The sequence below is a fragment of the Chenopodium album genome, chromosome 26 (genome assembly GCF_948465745.1).
Source record: "Chenopodium album chromosome 26, dcCheAlbu1.1, whole genome shotgun sequence".
Taxonomy (NCBI): domain Eukaryota; kingdom Viridiplantae; phylum Streptophyta; class Magnoliopsida; order Caryophyllales; family Amaranthaceae; genus Chenopodium; species Chenopodium album.
The window spans coordinates 7,416,126-7,435,000 of record NC_137859.1 but is presented as its reverse complement, the minus strand read 5'-3'; the positions used below and the strand labels follow the sequence as shown (position 1 = coordinate 7,435,000).

The following is an 18,875-nucleotide window of genomic DNA, read 5'->3' as shown; positions in this document are numbered from 1 at the left end:
AAAAAACTGCTCATATTATGTTCATAGTATGATGGAAGTTTAGCCCGTATGCCCCCATCGTCTAGCGGTTCAGGACATCTCTCTTTCAAGGAGACAACGGGGATTCGACTTCCCCTGGGGGTAGGGTACTACAAAAGGAAGTTGATCATAGATTAGCAATAAGCTTCAAATTGAATTGATTCTTCCTGGGTCGATGCCCGAGCGGTTAATGGGGACGGACTGTAAATTCGTTGGCACTATGTCTACGCTGGTTCAAATCCAGCTCGACCCAATAATCCGCTCATCCATTATGAGACGAAGGTTTTTGTCTTCCCGAAACGGCTGATATACGTAAAAAACTAATCCAATTTTCTGTTATACTTTCTTTTTTTCTATTTGTTTGCTTTATTTATTTATTTGTTTCGGGAAATTGAAATTTTGATCAGAATAATGATCTAGATTCATATTATGGTATGGTCTTTAAGTTAAAATTGTTAAAGTATAAATAGAATAAAATAGAAAGAAAAAAAGAAAACTCTTTTTCTTTATTTTATCAATAGATTTTGAAATAAGAAAAATTTACTAGCAATTCGTGTCGTTCTCACTAAATAAAGTCCATATTCATGTGAAATGAAGATAAATATATCACTCGCGTCTCTGTTACAACACAAAAATTCTACCTAGAAATGCTTTGAGTCAAATCATATAAAAAGTATAGATACTGTATACTTTAGTTCCCTGGGATTGTAGTTCAATTGGTTAGAGCACCGCCCTGTCAAGGCGGAAGTTGCGGGTTCGAGCCCCGTCAGTCCCGACGGATCCAATAATCAATAAATATATCAATGGATCTTTCCACTTTTTTGGAAAAGAACAACAATAGAATTTCACTTTTAATAGGAAGTCTTCGGATGATTCTTAGGTCTTTTTTTTTTTCTTTTTGAGTTTATTTTCTTCTCATTTTCAAACAAATAGAAAAATTTCCATTACTTGAACTAGAACAAATTCCTAAAACGGATATGTGGCTTAGTACTAGAAAATTTTTTGATTGGTAAGATTTTATTTAGGATTTCAAAAGATAACATAGTAGGTCTGGTTTTTCAATTTCTCGCGTCTATCTAATGGAATAGAATTCCAGATGTTTCTCGGGAGTACATGTATAAATGGAATTTGTTTCTTGTACAACACCCAATTTTTTATTAAAATTACCTTGACAAAATACTTTTCAGATTGATCCCATTTCCGTCTATTTTTTGTTTTTGGATTTTTCTAACCAGCGGAAGTGGAAACGAAAAAGTGAAACTTCATTAGATGATTGATTGTAGAAGAAAGACGTCAGGTTCTGGAAAAAAGAGTAAAAAAGAACGATAACTTAAGGGAATTCTTGATTAGCTAACAAATTCCATTTTTCTTTTTTTGGATTCAGTATGGATAAAAGAGCTTCCTATGGTATACTATTCAATTCGCGACCGCGAATTGATATGATAGCTCAGATATTGTTATTCCTGATATTAATCTGATTCAATATCATCAACAGATAAAATTTGGATCATCTCTATGGGATTAAATCCCGAGTTAATGGTACGTAAAAAAACGATAAGATTATGGAAGTAAATATTCTCGCATTTATTGCTACTGCACTATTCATTCTAGTTCCTACTGCTTTTTTACTTATTATCTATGTAAAAACGGTTAGCCAGAATGATTAATTTGAATGAAACTTGATTTCGTAGTTCTTTGACGGATTCCAATTGCGTTTCTTAACTGAAACGAGCAGGCGCGAATCAGCAATATTCGATGAGAGCGGATAGTATGGTAGAAAGATTCATATGAATCTTTCTACCATACTATCAATTAGATTAGTCTTTTTTCGTGTAAGACGCTGTACTATAAACTATAATTTATGATAAAGATACAAACTTAATCCCAGTACCTGCCGAAAGAATCAAAGAAAAAAAAAGTAAAGTTTGGTATATATTAAGAAAAAACCAAATTAGTAATCTTTTTTTATCATTGCCAAGCCAACCCAAGAAGAAAAGTAATTGAATTGATTGGCTGGTGGATAGATGCTCGAAAGAGTTCGATGGGATGAAAACTTCTTTGAATTTTGAAATGAAATATTGAAACAAAAGGGATCCGCTGTTCCCCATTATACTTATAAAACTTATCTAATTGAATTTTGATAAGAGTCCATTCGTGGAAATTTAAGAAAAATTCAATTAGATAAATTTCCTATCATCTATATCTCCTTTCGAAATATAAACGTGGGAATTATTGAAATATCTTTTTTATTGACATTATTATCTTTAAATACACTTTGCGAAGCGATCGATAAAACAAATGATAATGATACAGTTTTATTCCTCAACTAAACTAAATTAGTATTTCTAGAGTCCACTTCTTCCCCATACTACAAGTGAAAGAGAAAATGTAAAGACTACCATTAAAGCAGCCCAAGCCAGACTTACAATATCCATGTGAATTATGTCCCCTATTTCTATGAATATGAAGGAATTTTTCCATTATTGTTTCATAATAATAGTGAAATCCCTGGTACAGAGTCAAAAATTTTGGGGATTATTCCTTTAATGAACTAATCCAATACCTGAATACTCAGCTCAGAGACTCTTTTGAGTTTGTATAGAAACTATATTACGCTTTTCTTTATCCACAATTCGAAATTGGTTAGATATTCCCTCCCGCCGACTTCAAGGCCCAGTCAGTAATCGCGCCAATAGGGCGGGAAGGGAATGGAGAGTTTTCGATAGTCCTTCTACTACTTACTAAAAGTCAAATCTTTTCTTGAATCCTAGACACAACAATTTACAGAACTTTCTTTTTTGAGAAGCCCACAAGTACGTACCAAGAGACCTCTTCTTCTCCTTCCCCTCGGCCGACGAAGAATTTGGGGAGTTATCGATTATAGCAGTTGATAAGGGAGTTCGAGTCTTTTGTTAATTAGAATCAGGCGACACCCGGATTTGAACTGGGGAACAAGGATTTGCAGTCCTCCGCCTTACCACTCGGCCATGCCGCCAAAACGATACAAAATAGACGATACTTAAATAGTCCCTTTTGGGGGTAGATTACTGCACTTCGTTTTTTATTTATTGGACTTGCATTTTGAATCTCTTTTCCTTGGTTGCCCTTCCACTACTTACTAAATACTTACTAAAAGCAAAATCTTTCTTTTTTTGTTTTGATTCGATTCAGACCAAAAACTACGGACTTTCAGTCAAAATTCATGATAAACACGATCAATTGGAACCATTAACTATTGGCTTGACTGCGGTTTCATGAACGATTCGTAAATTTTGATTTCAAATTATGTTTACCTAATGACATAAGAAAATCCAAAGGATAACTAATCAGTATTGCATCTTTTCAAGAAAAAATCGAAAACTCTTTATTTCCTTTTTCTTTTTCTCAATTGCAATTATAACAAGAATTATGAGTATATGTAAACCCCGGAACCAGAACAAAAATTACACAGACGACAGTCAAGTATCTTATATATGATATATAGATATCTGCACGTGGTTAAATTGACTATTTAATAGAATAAACATAACCCGCTTTACAATACAACGATATTTTAGTAATTCTACAAATAGAGTACTAAGATAGGTAAAAATATCTCTTTTCTACGCAAATCCCTTTTTTTTGTATTGTTACAAAAGGGCCAAAAATATTGATTAAATAAATGAACTCTTTATTGTTTCTGATTATTATGTCTTTATCTCGGCGAAGGGATCAAATCCTGCATCTGTTTCGTTTTTGGTATCCAATCGGGTTGGAATATGTAATATCATAATAATGGTAGAAATGGAACTGATATTCTATACTAAAACTCAATTTTATAAATCGAATTTAAGTTAAGTATAAGTAGCAGAATTCTTTTTATTAAGAATGTTTTATCAATTCCTTTTGCATCTGTTACATTTTAAAATTTGAGTAGAAACTTTTCTGTATTCCCCCCTTCATACATATTTCATACATTCCATATATGCTCCTATATGAATATATAGTTTTTGTGTCAAATTTTATGTGATTTAGTAAACAGAATTTAAATTCCATCAGAGATAGCTCGGTCTATATGATTCAACGAAGAATGAGCCAAAAATAGGATTTTTCAATAAATGGGGAATTGCGTGCAAATGCTACGGGATGGAAATGGGGGAATGTCTACAATCCCTGGGTTTAATCAGATACAATTTGAAGGATTTTGGAGGTTCATTGATCAGGGTTTAACGGAAGAACTTTATAAGTTTCCAAAAATGGAAGATACAGACCAAGAAATTGAATTTCAATTATTTGTGGAAACATATCAATTAGCAGAGCCCATGATAAAAGAAAAAGATGCTATATATAAATCACTTACATATTCTTCGGAATTATATGTGTCCGCAGGATTAATTTGGAAAACCAGCAGGGCGATGCAAGAACAAACTATTTTGATTGGAAATATTCCTCTCATGAATTCCCTGGGAACTTTTATAGTAAATGGAATATACAGAATTGTGATCAATCAAATATTGCAAAGCCCGGGTATTTATTACCGATCCGAATTGGACCATAACGGAATTCCGGTCTATACCGGCACCATAATATCAGATTGGGGAGGAAGATAATTCCCAGGAGTAAGCGTTATAGCCTGCTTCCAATACTCGGCGGCTTGATCGAACCAAGCCTCTGCACAAAAAAAAGTGAAAGGGGAGATGAGAATCGAGTTAGGAATGAGAAATGTGAGGGAAATAGGGAGGAAAGGGAAAGAATGAGCCCAAAATGACGTCACGTGGTAGTTGGGGGGCAAGAAGGTGGAAACTTTTGACATTTTTGAAAATAGAAGGTGGTAATTTTCAAATAAAAAAATATAGAAGGTGGTAATTTTCAAATAAAAAAATATAGAAGGTGGTAATTGCTAAAATGGACATAACAGAAGGTGGTAATTATCAAAATTTCCTAATATTTTATCACTTATATTATACTCTATACAAGATTTACAAATAGTTCGTTCTTTAATCTATCATCCTTTTTTTTTTTCTTATACTAATCTGATCTAAACTTATTTTTTTAATTTGATTTGATTCAAACGTGGTTTTTTTAATCTGATATGATGTTCACTTATTTTTTCAAATCTGGTTGGTCTGAATTTTTTTTAATATATATATAATCCTCTAATGATCCGATTATTTGATTGACTAGACTTTGACTTTATATGTATCGGATTTGAGTAAGTCTGATCTTCTAATTTGGCTGATTTGACTAAACTGTATTTTGATTTCCAAATACGTAACTTTCGTAACTTATTTTTTCTTTAATGATGTAGATGCTAACAAAACGAACATTAACGAGGGAAGAAATTGATGCAACAGACAGAATAGACATAACATTTCTAAGAAAAAGAATGAAAAATTTGGGAAAAGATTTTCTACTTTCACAAGATTCAAAGGGAAAAAATATCCTTCACAGATTAATGCTGTTTAAGAAGGAAAGTCGTGTAAATCGAGACGATTTTGTGAGTTTCATTGAACAAGCTCTCGAACATGAACCATCACTTATTACTCAAAGGGACATCAGTAAAGGGGACACTCCGATTCATGTCCTTGTGCGAAATCATCCTGATACAAAAATTTATGTTGATGATGATTATGTTGCCTCATCAACTCTGTGGCGATCAGATCTTTTGTCATTGTTACTAGAGAAATGTAACAAATGTATCCATAGAATTGAACACGAAGCGATTGCTAAGGGAACTCGTTTCGATTCACCATGGTTGGTGCAGAATGTGGATGGTAATTCAGCTCTCCATGAAGCCCTCAAATCAAATAATTGTAACATCGATTTGGTCAAGCTTTTGTTGAAGTACGACAAGAAATCGGTTAATGTGGTCAACAAGAACAAAGAGACACCTTTTCATCTATTCGCTAACCGTCCAGGTAAATCTCTTGAGCACATATTGTCTTTATAAACTACCTCTGTCTCTTATTATTTGCAACAAAATAATATGTTGATATATCTTACAAATAATATCACATCACGTGACTTTTAATTCACCTTTTCCCTCCTTTTATTTTTCTTGATTGATTGGCACGTGACGTGGTCAATGCCAGAAAATAAAAGTCAACGATGCCTTTTCGACCAAGGGTAGTCTCTTACAGCATTTACTCTTTTATAATTTATAAGATGGTTTCTTACCACATTTTTTTATTAGGTAGTTTTTCGCAAAAAAAAAATAAAAAATAAATAAATAAAAAAGTATTTTATAGGGTAGTTTTTCACAAAATGTCTTTTATTGTTTTACATACAAATTTTCTTCTAATGTAAGTTGTTTCTTAATCTTAATGAATGAATATGTTTATTATCTTGCTTAAGGCATTGAGCAAATTCATCGAGATGAGATAAAGGAAATCATGGTGGATGCAAATGTAGAAGTGGCATTTTCGCTAGACAAAGATGGTCTCACCCCTTTACTAAGGGCGGCTAAAGCCGGTAACCATGCTGCAGCTGCAGTGCTATGTAAAGCTTCTCCAAAAGCAGCGGAAGCTGGTGACGAGGCAAATTGCCAGACATATGGGCACTTGCTTGTAAAACATCCATCAGTTTACTATTTCTCACGTCTTTTTAAAGATGTGGAATTAAGAAAGCTGTTGACATTGAAGGACAAAGACGGTAACACACCATTGCATCTGGCAGTTATGGATAATCGTTTTGATCTAGTACGCGATTTTCTTCACTTTTGGAAAGATGAACGTAATGGTGATGATCAATGGATAGTCGATATTCTGGAAAAACCAAACAAAATTGGCAAATCTCCCAATGATCTACTAGCAGAATCACCTAATCTTCCACGTGATGTAAGTACATACTCCAATTCTTAGCTAAATTATCACCTTTATTAGAATTGAATTGCTTTATTGGAGTCTAGTTTGCCTTGTACAATTTTTTGTGAATGATTATACGAAATAATCACTTTTGATTCATTTAGCTGACCCAACTCATGGGATTAAGGCTCTGATTGACTGACTGATTGATTGACTATTGTTCAGATTGAGAAAAGGATTCTAGAAGAAAAGAAAATGATAGGTGTTCTTAGCAAATGGGGTATTCCTTCAAGAGAGATGACAACCTATGTGAACACAATAGGTATTATAGCAGCTCTTTTAACGACGATAACATTCACAACAGCATTCACAGTTCCTGGTGGATTCATTCAAGATGTTGGAACACCAGTTTTGATAGAAAAGATAGCGTTTCAGGCTTTTATGATATTGGACGTATTAGCAATGTGCTTATCGATGATGGTTTTATGCTGTCTCCTTTGGATCATGGCTACAAACAACAGGAAGAACTCGGTGATGATACTCGATTTCAGCGTAGGCTTGGTTCTGGCATCATTCTTCACAACTCTTTTGACATTCATGACGGGTTTATGTGCAACTACCTTAGAAGTTAAAGCTTGGATGGCTTACGTTACTTTGGGTTTGTGCTCGTTGCTTATGGTGGTGCTTTATTATTCTAAAAATGCAACTGTAATTTGTGAACGAAAGTTTATGAGATTTTCAGGTAAACTACCTGCAAAAATAAACCTCATTAGTCCTAGACTTGGTTTTCAACATCTCTCTCGTCAAGGTTCCCTGGATAATATTGTTTAGATAATTATAGGTTTATGAAGACATGTATCAATTGTAATCGACCATTACTTTTTTTTTCCATCAATAAGACGTGTGTTTTATTTTTATTTATTTATTTATTTGACGGAAAATGAAAGATAGCAGTTATATTAATTAGATGATAATGTGTCCAAATAAAAGGACCTCATAAAATAATTGATCATGATGTATTGTGAAGATGTTAGTAATTATACGGTGTATATACCTTTAGTTAAAGGTTACCTAAATGTTCAATTGATATTCGCAGTTGATTGTTGTGTCATGAGACTTGTAACTTTTTTTCTTTCGTTACAAATATTTTCTCTATATAATTATATGAAGTCATTTCATGGTTGGTAAGACACATATGCATGACACATTACATGATAGATGTTGACATGTTGTGCTCTCCTTGTCGAATATTGAACAAAAGCTTGTGTAACTCCAATCCCCTACCCTCAAGTACATCAGTACATGAGTGTATGAGAGTACATGATGCAAATGCTTTTAAGAATAGGGAATTACTAATTAATATAAACAAATAAAAATCTTTGTGATAATCATTGCTACTCCTTTTATTTATAAGTGTATCTTATATGTTTTGCAAATGAAATTTGGTTAAGGAATTAAATATTGCAGTACATAGAGTGGATTAGTAATTTTTGTAAAAGATGTGAAAAGAAACAAAAACTTCATCGGTTTTCTTTTAATCATAACTTTTGGGAAGGTAGTAAATTAACTGGACTCTCTATCTCACACCTCATTACATGGAATTTTCTTTCTATCTTTCCCTATTTCTCTCCTCTCTTAGAATACCATACATTTTTCGGTATTTCCCCTACACGTTCCAATTAAACGAAAAAAATGTGATGAGGAAGAACTACTAAAAAAATGGCAAATTATATAGTAAGGTAAAAACAAACAAACAATCAAAGCATTTGCTGCTACTAAATACCTCACGTGGTAAGAGCTTCCCTCCCAATTTTAGGGGAATCATCATTTAACGCTACTCTCTATGTCTGGAACTTTGCGGCCTCTGATAGATGATACATTAGATTTAACACGTTCAATGAATGATTTTGTAGCTGGGTACAAAACCATCCTATCAAATATAAGTATTGCTTTACTAATAGGAATGAACAGCTTGAGGACGATGCACCTTTGCACGAGCACCAAAAGCAAAGAGCATATTATCAAAGTGGCAATTGCAATCCAACGTTTAACATTATATGTTGTCGCATAGACTCCCGTCATGAAAGCCAAAAGAGTTGCAAAGAATGCTACAATGAGTAACGATACACTGAAGTCCTGTATCATCACTGAATTGCGCTTATTGTTAGTCGCCATGATCCAAAGGAGACAGAATAAGACCATCATTGATAGGCACATTGCTAGTACATCCGCGATCATAAACACTTGAAATGCTATGTCTCCTATCATTTGAGGAGTCCCTTTATCTTGGACTAGTCCACCCGGAACTTGAAATGCTGCTGTGAATGTTATTGTTGTCAAAAGAGCAGCTATGACATTCATCGAGTTCATGTAGCTATTCAACTGCTTCTTAGGAATGCCCCATGCGCTACGTATACCCATCATTCTAGTATCATCCATAATGAATTTTTCAATCTGAAGAATAATGGTAAGAAAAATAAACGTTAGTAAGAGTTGATGACTTTCGAATATGACATAATTCTTCACTCCATCTGTTTCTTTTTAGCTGCAACATATTCACATTTACTGAATTGAGCTGAACTGAACTGAATTGATTCGAACTAAACTGAACTGAATTGATTCGAACTAAACTAAACTGAATTGAACTGATTGGAGCTGTACTGAACTAAACTGAGATAAATATTTTATGAGAGAGGGAAATTAGGAGCCAAACTGAACTGAACTGAACTGATTGGAGCTGTACTGAACTGAACTGAGATAAATATTTTATAAGAGAGGGAAATTAGGAGCTGAACTGAACTGAACTGATTGGAGCTGAACTGAACTGAACTGATTAGAGCTGAACTGAACTGAAATTAAATAAAAGTGAACAGGCCAAACTGTGAGCTTTTAAATCAAACTATTACAACCAAAAATGAACGGAGGAAGTATATATATATATATATATATATATATATATATATATATATATATATATATATATATATATATACAACATATAATTCAATTATAACGTAATTTAGTAGGACTTACGTCGTTAGGAAGATTTGGTAGTTCTCCAATTAGGTCGCCGGGGGTTACACCAGCTACGTTTGATATTTCTAAAAGATTTAATAGCCATTGATTTTCATCCTTCGATGACTTGCGTTCATCTTTCCAAAAGTTAAGGAAAACTCTTACAAAGTCAAAACGCTCTTCTATGATTACCAGATGCAACGGTGTGTTTCCGTTTTTGTCCTTCAATTCTAAAGACCTCTTAACTCCTTATCTTGAAATAGGCGGGAGAAGTAGTTTTCTGGTCGATCTTTTACAAGCAAGTGCCCGTAAGTCTGGTCATTCGAGTCACCGATTACTGCTGCTTTTGGAGATGCATAGCATAGCATTGCGGCTACTTCGTAGTTACCAGCTTTAAATGCTCTTAGTAAGGGGGTGAGACCATCTTGATCTTTTGATTTGGCTGCTTCATAATTTGTGCCCACAATTTCATCTAAGTCTTCTTGTGTAATTTGCTCTATGAGTTAACAAACATATTAATTGTTGAAATTATAATAGAGATCGATGAGTTCAAGGGGAAAAGCTAGAATATTGGAAACTGTATAAAATAGGACTTTTTATGTGGTCTCTTTTGTGAAAAAAGTCCTAATTGGGGTTAGAGAGAATGTAAGGGAAGGGTTTTGATAGTGTTCAATTGGATTTTGGGGGAAATCCTGGCAAAAAATTTAAGGAGAGATTTTTTTAAGCGAGTCACATGACACATAGGTGATGGTCAATGATAGATTTCAGGGTTAACTTGTCTGAAAATTTAATCAGGTCCTACCTCACAACCTCAAATCACTTAAAGGTCCCTATTGTGGTCACCTTTCTCACAAAAGAGACCATCTAAAATATCCTGTTTGACAAATTTTCTATGAGTATAATAAACTTGTATTCAATCCAGGTCATTTAATATACTAACTCCAATAAAACACAAACAAGAACTATATTATGGGACGGATGGAGTATATGCAAAACAAAGATAGCTTAACCCACGCACTAATCCATACAAATTTACAATACAACAAAGACAGAATCCTAAAGAGATTGGAGATAGCTTAAGTGGTTAGAGCTTCTGATTCTAATATACTTCCATAGAAAACACTTTAAGACGGATCATGTATGTTAAAACTATACTTTGTATATGTTATGTTTGTAAAAAAAAGAAAAAAAAAAATGTGCTCAAGAGAACTTACCAATGGGATGGCTAGCAAACAGATGAAGAGGTGTCTCTTTGTTATTGTTGATTGCACTAAGTGAGCTACTATTGTACTTCAACAATAGTTTCACCAATTCAATGCTATTTTTTGATTTGATTGCTTCATGAAGAGCATTATTACCTTCCATATTCCGCAACAACCATGGCGACTCAATACTTCCCTTGACACTTGCCTCGTATTCAAATTTAAGGATACGTCGATGACATTTCTCTAGTAAAGATGGCATAAGGCCTGATTCCCAAAGTGTGGAGACTACATAATTTTTAGTGTTACTGGGGTTACCATCAGTACTATTATTATGTTGCGCGTTATCTTCTACTCTTGGAGGAACTTTAATCGCGGTATCAGAATGATTTTGCACAAGGACATGAATCGGAGTGTCACCTTTACCATCTGTTTGACTAATAATTGATGGAAACCTTCCAAGAGCTTCTTCAATGAAATTCACAAATAAATCTGGCTTTAGAAGACTATTCTTCTTAAACACCATCATTCTATGAATGATATTTCTTCCCTTTGGACCTTGTGAAAGTAAAAAATCTATTCCTAAGTTTTCCATTTTGTCCCTTAGAAAGGGTATGTTAGCTTTGTCTGCTGCATCCATTTCATCCACTGTCAATTTTCTTCTCCATAGAAGCTGCATCAATTATAGCGACAATAATATAAATTTTTATTGCCATAGATTAATCTATAGAAGTACAAGGAGTATTCAACATGCTTCCTTTTTTTTTTAAAGTGCAACAATTAGACTTTTGTGATTTTTAATGAACGGATAGTTTATGCTTCGTTAAGTATTAGTTGCAACTTTAGAATATTTTATATCTCATAATTAATACCCTAACTACTATTTTTACTAAATAATGGTTAAAGATATTAGTGGTCTACTTTGACAAGCATAGAAGTCCACAAGTGTTGTGCTTATTTAAAGAAAAATAAAAAATAAACAGTGCCTTTTTGGTGCAGCAGGCCACACCATGTGGCCTGCTGCCAAATCAGCAAAAATAATGGGAGTTACTGGTATTGTCAAGGTTACTTGTATTTTTCAGGTGTTACTTGTATTTTTTTTTTCAGGAGTTACTTGTATGATTACTTATTTAAGGGTTACTTATAATTTTTTTTTCAAGAGTTATTTATATGGATTACTTATTCAGGGGTTACTTGTTTTATTTTTTTTCAGGAGTTACTGATTACTTGTATTTTTTATGGGTTATTTGTTTTTTTTAAGGGGTTACTTGTATGGATTACTTATTCAGGGGTTACTTGTATGAGTTAATTCAAGAGTTACTTGTATGATTAATTATTCAAGGGTTACTTATATGAGTTACTAGCTTATTTAAGGGTTGCTAATTGTATGCATGGGTTACTTGTATGAGTTATTTATTCAAGGTTACTTATATGAGTTACTTGTTCAAGGGTTGCTTGTACGTATGCCCTATACCAAACCAGTAACACCCTACAAGTAACCCCGACCAAAATTAGTAACACCCTACAAGTAACCCCTGACCAAAATCAGTAACATCGTACAAGTAACTCTTGAAAAAAAAAATTGTATTCTGGGTTACTTGTTTCAATTCTGGAGTTACTTGTATTCTGGGGTTACTTGTATGGAACACTTGAATGGGTTGAGTAACCCTAGATCAAAATCTCGTACCAAACTAGTAACACCCTACAAGTAACCCCTGACCAAAACTAGTAACACGTATACAAGTAACCCCATAATACAAGTAATACCTACAAGTAACCCCTGACCAAAACCAGTAACACCCATACAAGTAACCCCAGAATACAGGTAACACCTACAAGTAACACCTACAAGTAACCCCTGACAAAACCAGTAACACCCATACAAGTAACCCCAGAAACAAGTAACACCTATAGTAACACCATACAAGTAATCCCTGCCGCACCATGTGGCCAGCCGCATACAAAAATTTGTGAAAAATAAAAAACGAGGATGCCCCAGTTTCTCATGGTGAGAAACAAATTTTGTTTCTCACATGGCATTTTCGTTGAATAAACCAACAACTTTATTCAACTGTAGAGCCCACAATAATGAAAAAGTTGTTGATTTATTCACAAAAATGTCCCCACGAGAAACAAATTTCGTTTCTCACCATGAATTTCCCATAAAAAACAGAGGAGATAATTAAATTAGCTACATACCTGAAGCATATCTTCTTGTTGAATCAAGGAAGCTGCAGAGACACCTTCAGTATTATAGATGTACAACTTCGTCGAGGATTCAAGTAACACTCGCATTACATTTTTATCCATATTCTTTGCAGCAATATGTAATGGAGTATTTCCTTGGTTATCCTGGTAATTCCTCAAGGCATATATTTCTTCATGACTAAACAAGTTCTTAGCTTCTTGGTAGTTTGGGATTTTATTTATCAAAAGATGTAAGATGGACTTGCCATTTTTATCACAGATCTCCGCCGAGTGAGGACAATGTTCAAGTATGAATTTTGTTAACTGTATGTTATAAGGTGCAACGAGCGATGCCACTCTATGAAGAGGAGTTGAGCCTTGTTCATCAAGCCAACATGTAACATAGCTTGCTTTTAGAACAAGAAGTTTTATCATTTTCGACATATCTTCTTCGGGTGCTGATTTAATTGTTAAAGCTCCTCCTCCTCCTCCTTCGTTGATTGACTGTCTTATGCTAGCCATTATTGATTTACTCTCAGCTAGTATGACAACAATTACACAAATGAAGTTAGAAAGGCTTCACTAAGAAAATGGAGTACTTAATTAATTATGAACTACTCATAGTAGTTACTATAGTTGATCTTATAACTATTTTTACTGCTGGTTACAATTAATCTTAAAATAGGAAGTACTCAAGTAATTGGGCTGGATCAAACTTTAACAAGTTCAAACTAAGCTAGATCTAGAACACATTATATTAAGGGTCCATTCACATTTATTGAACTGAGCTGAACTGAGCTGATTGGAGCTGAACTAAACTGAACTGATTAGAGCTGAACTGAACTGAATTGAGCTGAAATGAATATTTTATGCGAGAGGGAAATTAAGAGCTGAACTAAACTAAACTAATTGAAGCTGAACTGAACTGATTGGAACTGAACTGAACTGAACTGAAATTAAGTAAATGTGAACAGGCCCTAAGTGAAGGGAATGAACATAATACTTACTCATTTCTATTAATAATTTCGGGATGATTTTTTAAGTAATAATGGTTAGCTCTAAAGATATAAAATTAAGTATATATGAGTGTTTAGTAAAATACTTATTCATGGCTTATTATCTCTAATAAACAAATTAATTTTACTCAAATATAGAAAAACTATCAACTACCATTAATTTTAGTTTAGGTTCGAGAGTGAGTAATAATTTAGATGGTTAGAGCTTCCTTTGATTTAATTCCAAATGGTTTTGGAATCGATTCGTACCTGTCATCCTTGTAACTCTCTAAACAACAATAAAAAGATTGCCTTTAATATAAGCTACTTTTACCAGTAAAAAATCAAAATCCAATGAAATGGCCTATTTTTTAATTTTATTTTTTTTGTTGGTCAACTATATTTAAAATAATTTTTCTTTTTAAAAAATTCATTTTTCTTCCATAAAATACTAATATTTTAGAATTTTCAAAAAAATTAATTTCCAATAAATGAATTTTCAAAGAAGAAAAATTAGTTTTAATATGTTTGACCAACAAAAAAAACCCCTAAAATTGACGTATGAAAGTCAAACATAGATGTAGTCAAGAATGAATATCGTAGATAGTTAGAAACACATCAATATCCAAACGGTTACATTGCAAAAATGCAAAACATTTTTTTTTCTCTTAGGTAAGGTCATGTCAAACCAAAAGCGTTCTAAACAACTTATACGTGCCACATGACGCTCTCCTCCACATATTTTCCATTGCATATTACACACAAGATTCGAACATACAATCTCTAATTGTAAAATAATTTGTTTTACCATCAACCTATATCATACCTTATGATGCTTTAAAAATGCAAAATATTAATATGTAGCAAATGACAAAATTAATAATAAATTTAAATAAGAAAAATAGTCACAATTAAAACGTGTTTTTTAATGTGTCTCAGTCTCCACATATAATGACCCGAGACATTTTCCGGATCCAAAAACTAGTTATTAATTAAAGAAAAATACATACAAACATAAAATAAAGTCAACACAACTAGGCCATGCTTATCCAATTCAAAGAGAAAAAAAAAAAGGAAAAAAATAGAGAGAATAAGCAACGTAACTTACAATAATAAACTTGTTGCTTGATTGCAAGATGAAGGGGTGCTTCCTTTGAGTTGTTAACAATTCGAGCCAAATAAGGATCCTTCTCCAACAAAAACATTGCAATATTAACATTATCATGGATAAGTGCAACATGAAGAGGAGTGTTGCCTCTTGAGTTTTGGACTCTCCATGGCTTCTCAATACCTCTATACCCTTGGCCTTTAATCCTCTCCTCTAAGTGATTATATATCAAGTCGACTATTTCAAAATTTCCGACCTCGCCGGCGACATGAAGAGAGGTGTTTCCTTTGTTGTTTTTCTCACAAATTAACTCAATTTCATTGGGAAATTTCCTAAGACATGCTTCTACAAACTCTTTTTTTTCGTGTCGAATCGCTACATGAAAGATGTTATTATCATCATGGGTTTTCCTCTTAAGATACTCGTCGTCGCACTGTACTTGTTGAAGAAACTTTACATCACCCTTCTTCGCGGCAATATAGAGCTCCTTCTCCATTTCTACTACTACGATTTCTGTGTTTTCCATTGATCAAATTTCTCTAAACTTTTGACTTTTTGTTTATGGGATTTTTGAGTACTATAATTATTACGTTGCAATAAATTATTTATACACAAGATCCATTCTTGTAGGAGTGAATTGAACCGTCGACTCTAAATGTTACACTAATTAAAATTAATTAATTATAAGACTTTTTTTAAGTCCGAATTGTTTATTACTCGGATCATTAATTATATAAGGAGTAATAAGATAAACCGCTGTATTTGATACTCCATATTAGTTTAAGAAATTCTTGTAATAGTTAATTATGTAGTCTAGTTGAGGAGCTAATCAGTCATTTATCCCCCAACCACAAAGGTCTTGTCTATTTGTGCCAAAGCCAACTGTACTGATTAAGTCTGTCATATTATATACTCCCTTTGAATTTTATTACTTTCTTCATTAATTCGAGTACATATGCTGATGCAAATATTTGATCAATAATATATTCAACTATCAATTAGTATAAATTATAATAAATATAAATCAAATATTTATATATTGTGATGATTCTAAAGTAGCCACAAGACTATATTTTTTCTTATGTATAAATTATAAATATTAGTCCGTTATATAAATAATGCAAAAAGTGCAAATGGAGCAAATAAAAAATATTCATACAAAGAGAGTACTTGTTTAAAAAAAAAAATATACAAAGGAAGTACTTTCTTTGTTTTTATAACAAGTTTAACGTTTTAAATTTCAAACTTTCACTACATCTCTGTTCATACACATAGATACACATCATCTCTCGATCTTCTTAATGTTTACGAGTATTATTCTTACCTACAGATTAATAAAGTTTAAAACTAATAAGATGGGATATTTTGAGATAAATATAATTTAGGTGAAGAGAACACTAAATTTAGTGAAATGTATGTACTTGATTATATTGTAGTGCATCATGAGTCGTATTTAACCTGTATCTTAATAATTTAATAAAAGTTTGCCTTAATTTGAAAATTGTACTCCCTCCATCCCACAATATAGTTTCTGCTTTTCTATTTTAGAGACCCGAAATGTTATTCCTGTTTTTATATTTAGATAGTATTTAAAGATTATTTTGCCCTCATTTTTTTTTAACTTTATTCATTGAATTTTCTAATTTACTCTTACATTATCTTCTTACATTATACTTTTTTTTCCACTTTCTCTCTCTAACTTTTGTCTATAATTGTGCTTTTTCACTTTTTTCCCCCTTAAATTATCCACTTTCCTTATACTTTTGTTTAACTTTTGTCCAACTTTTTTCTACTTTTAATGAATTTTTTCTACATCTCCCCTCATTTCTTAAATATTGTGAAAAAAACAAAATAAAAATTATATTATGAGACTGAGGAAGTATTACTTTAATGCTCAGTAATATATTACAGTATGACGTTGTATACTATAGTCAATTTCCTCAATCTAATCATGCGGCTCCAATAATACTAGTTCCATCGCATGATCTAGTATCTTTGACTTTTACCATAATAAAAAAGACTTAGCCAGACTTTGTCTAGGGCTCACGAAGTCCGATCCGCATTGGCTCAAAGCTCTATGATTTAATATCAATACTCCCGCAATAATTTTTGTTAAGAAGATGAAGTTGACTAAGTGATTACTAAATTACCAATTTTTATCAAGTGAGATTTATTTGGATCATGTATGAATATTGAATAATGTATGCAACGATTGAGGGAGATGTTGGTTTAATTAATCTACTTTACTTGTATGTGAAGGTGTGTATTACATCATGCTGACCCTTTTGCCTTTCGTCATGTCATTTTGATTTGAGCAATCCTTTTTAAATACTTGTGACTGTTGTGAGGTTTGCATGTCATGATTGTCAATATATGTACTCAACCTATATTTTTTTCTATAGTAAATAATTAAATTTATTAGACAAAAGTTGATGTATTTTTTAAATTATATAAATTTAATCTAACATTTCTAAAAAAAAAATATAAATTTAATCTAACAAGTTTTCACATTATTGTATTTTTCTGAGTAATATATACGAGTAGAAGTTAAAGAGTCTCGTAAAAGTAGAAAGTACTGTTTTTTTTTGTTTCTTAAACTTAATCATGGTTTGACTTTTTTTTTTATTTTTTATTTATTTATTTTTTTTTTTTTTTAAGAAATCTATTATGTTGAATGAGATGACACTTTTTAAGATGAAGGGAGTATTTGTCCGTAGATAAGTATTTACATTTTTTTTTTATTATTGACAAAAGTTGTTAAGTTAAAACTTCTAGAGTATGTAGTCCCTCCGTCCCATAATATAGTTTTTGTTTGTGTTTTTTCATGGTGTTTAAGAAATAGAAGGAAAAAGTGGATAAAGTACATTAATAAAAGTGAAAAGTACAATCATAGACATAACTTAGAGAGAGAAAGTGATGGAAAAAAATATAAAAACATGTGCAAAATTTAAAGGTAAATTAGAAAGTATAATAAATAAAGTTATAAAAATAAGGGTATAAGAGTCTTTACCTACTATCTAAAAATGGAGACAGAAACAATATTTTGGATCTCCAGGAAAACAGAATATATTATGGGACAGATTGAGTATGTATATAATAACTTTCTTAACACAACTCATCACACATGTAAAATACAACTTACAAGTAGTGACTTTGGGGGCTAACAAGTTAGACTCCATTATTCATGTTTTTTTTTTTTCGTTGTTGTGCTTTTAGCAATAACCACTGCTTTTAATTTTAAATAATCAACAAACTATTTACTAATAAAATATTCTATTTAATTTTAGCTTGTCAATTAATCATTTAGTTAACAATACTACAGTATGTATACTATTCTTGCAACTATTAGTAACATAATTTAGCTTGGCTTGCTTGTTATCCAATTAATCGGTTGTTGTAATCAATAACATGTACGTAAATTTTGAGTCTTTAATTAATTCTATTTTTTACACTTATTTTCTTACTCCTACAAGATTGGAGTCTATAAATTGTCTTCATCAATAAACAAATAGAGCAACCTAAAAGAACACAACAAAATTACGACGAGTTTGAAAAATAATAAGAAACC

General features: G+C 32.3%; 3 non-coding genes across 3 annotated transcripts; 2 read left to right on the top strand and 1 right to left on the bottom strand.

The window, feature by feature from the left end:
- Window positions 1–187: 187 nt before the first annotated feature.
- TRNAY-GUA (transfer RNA tyrosine (anticodon GUA)) lies at window positions 188–271 on the top strand. Its single transcript has one exon. It is a non-coding gene; the product is annotated as a tRNA-Tyr (tRNA).
- Window positions 272–719: 448 nt separating this feature from the next.
- Window positions 720–793, top strand: TRNAD-GUC (transfer RNA aspartic acid (anticodon GUC)). The gene has a single exon. It is a non-coding gene; the product is annotated as a tRNA-Asp (tRNA).
- Window positions 794–2,942: 2,149 nt separating this feature from the next.
- Window positions 2,943–3,013, bottom strand: TRNAC-GCA (transfer RNA cysteine (anticodon GCA)). Its single transcript has one exon. It is a non-coding gene; the product is annotated as a tRNA-Cys (tRNA).
- Between the last annotated feature and the right edge of the window lie 15,862 nt (window positions 3,014–18,875).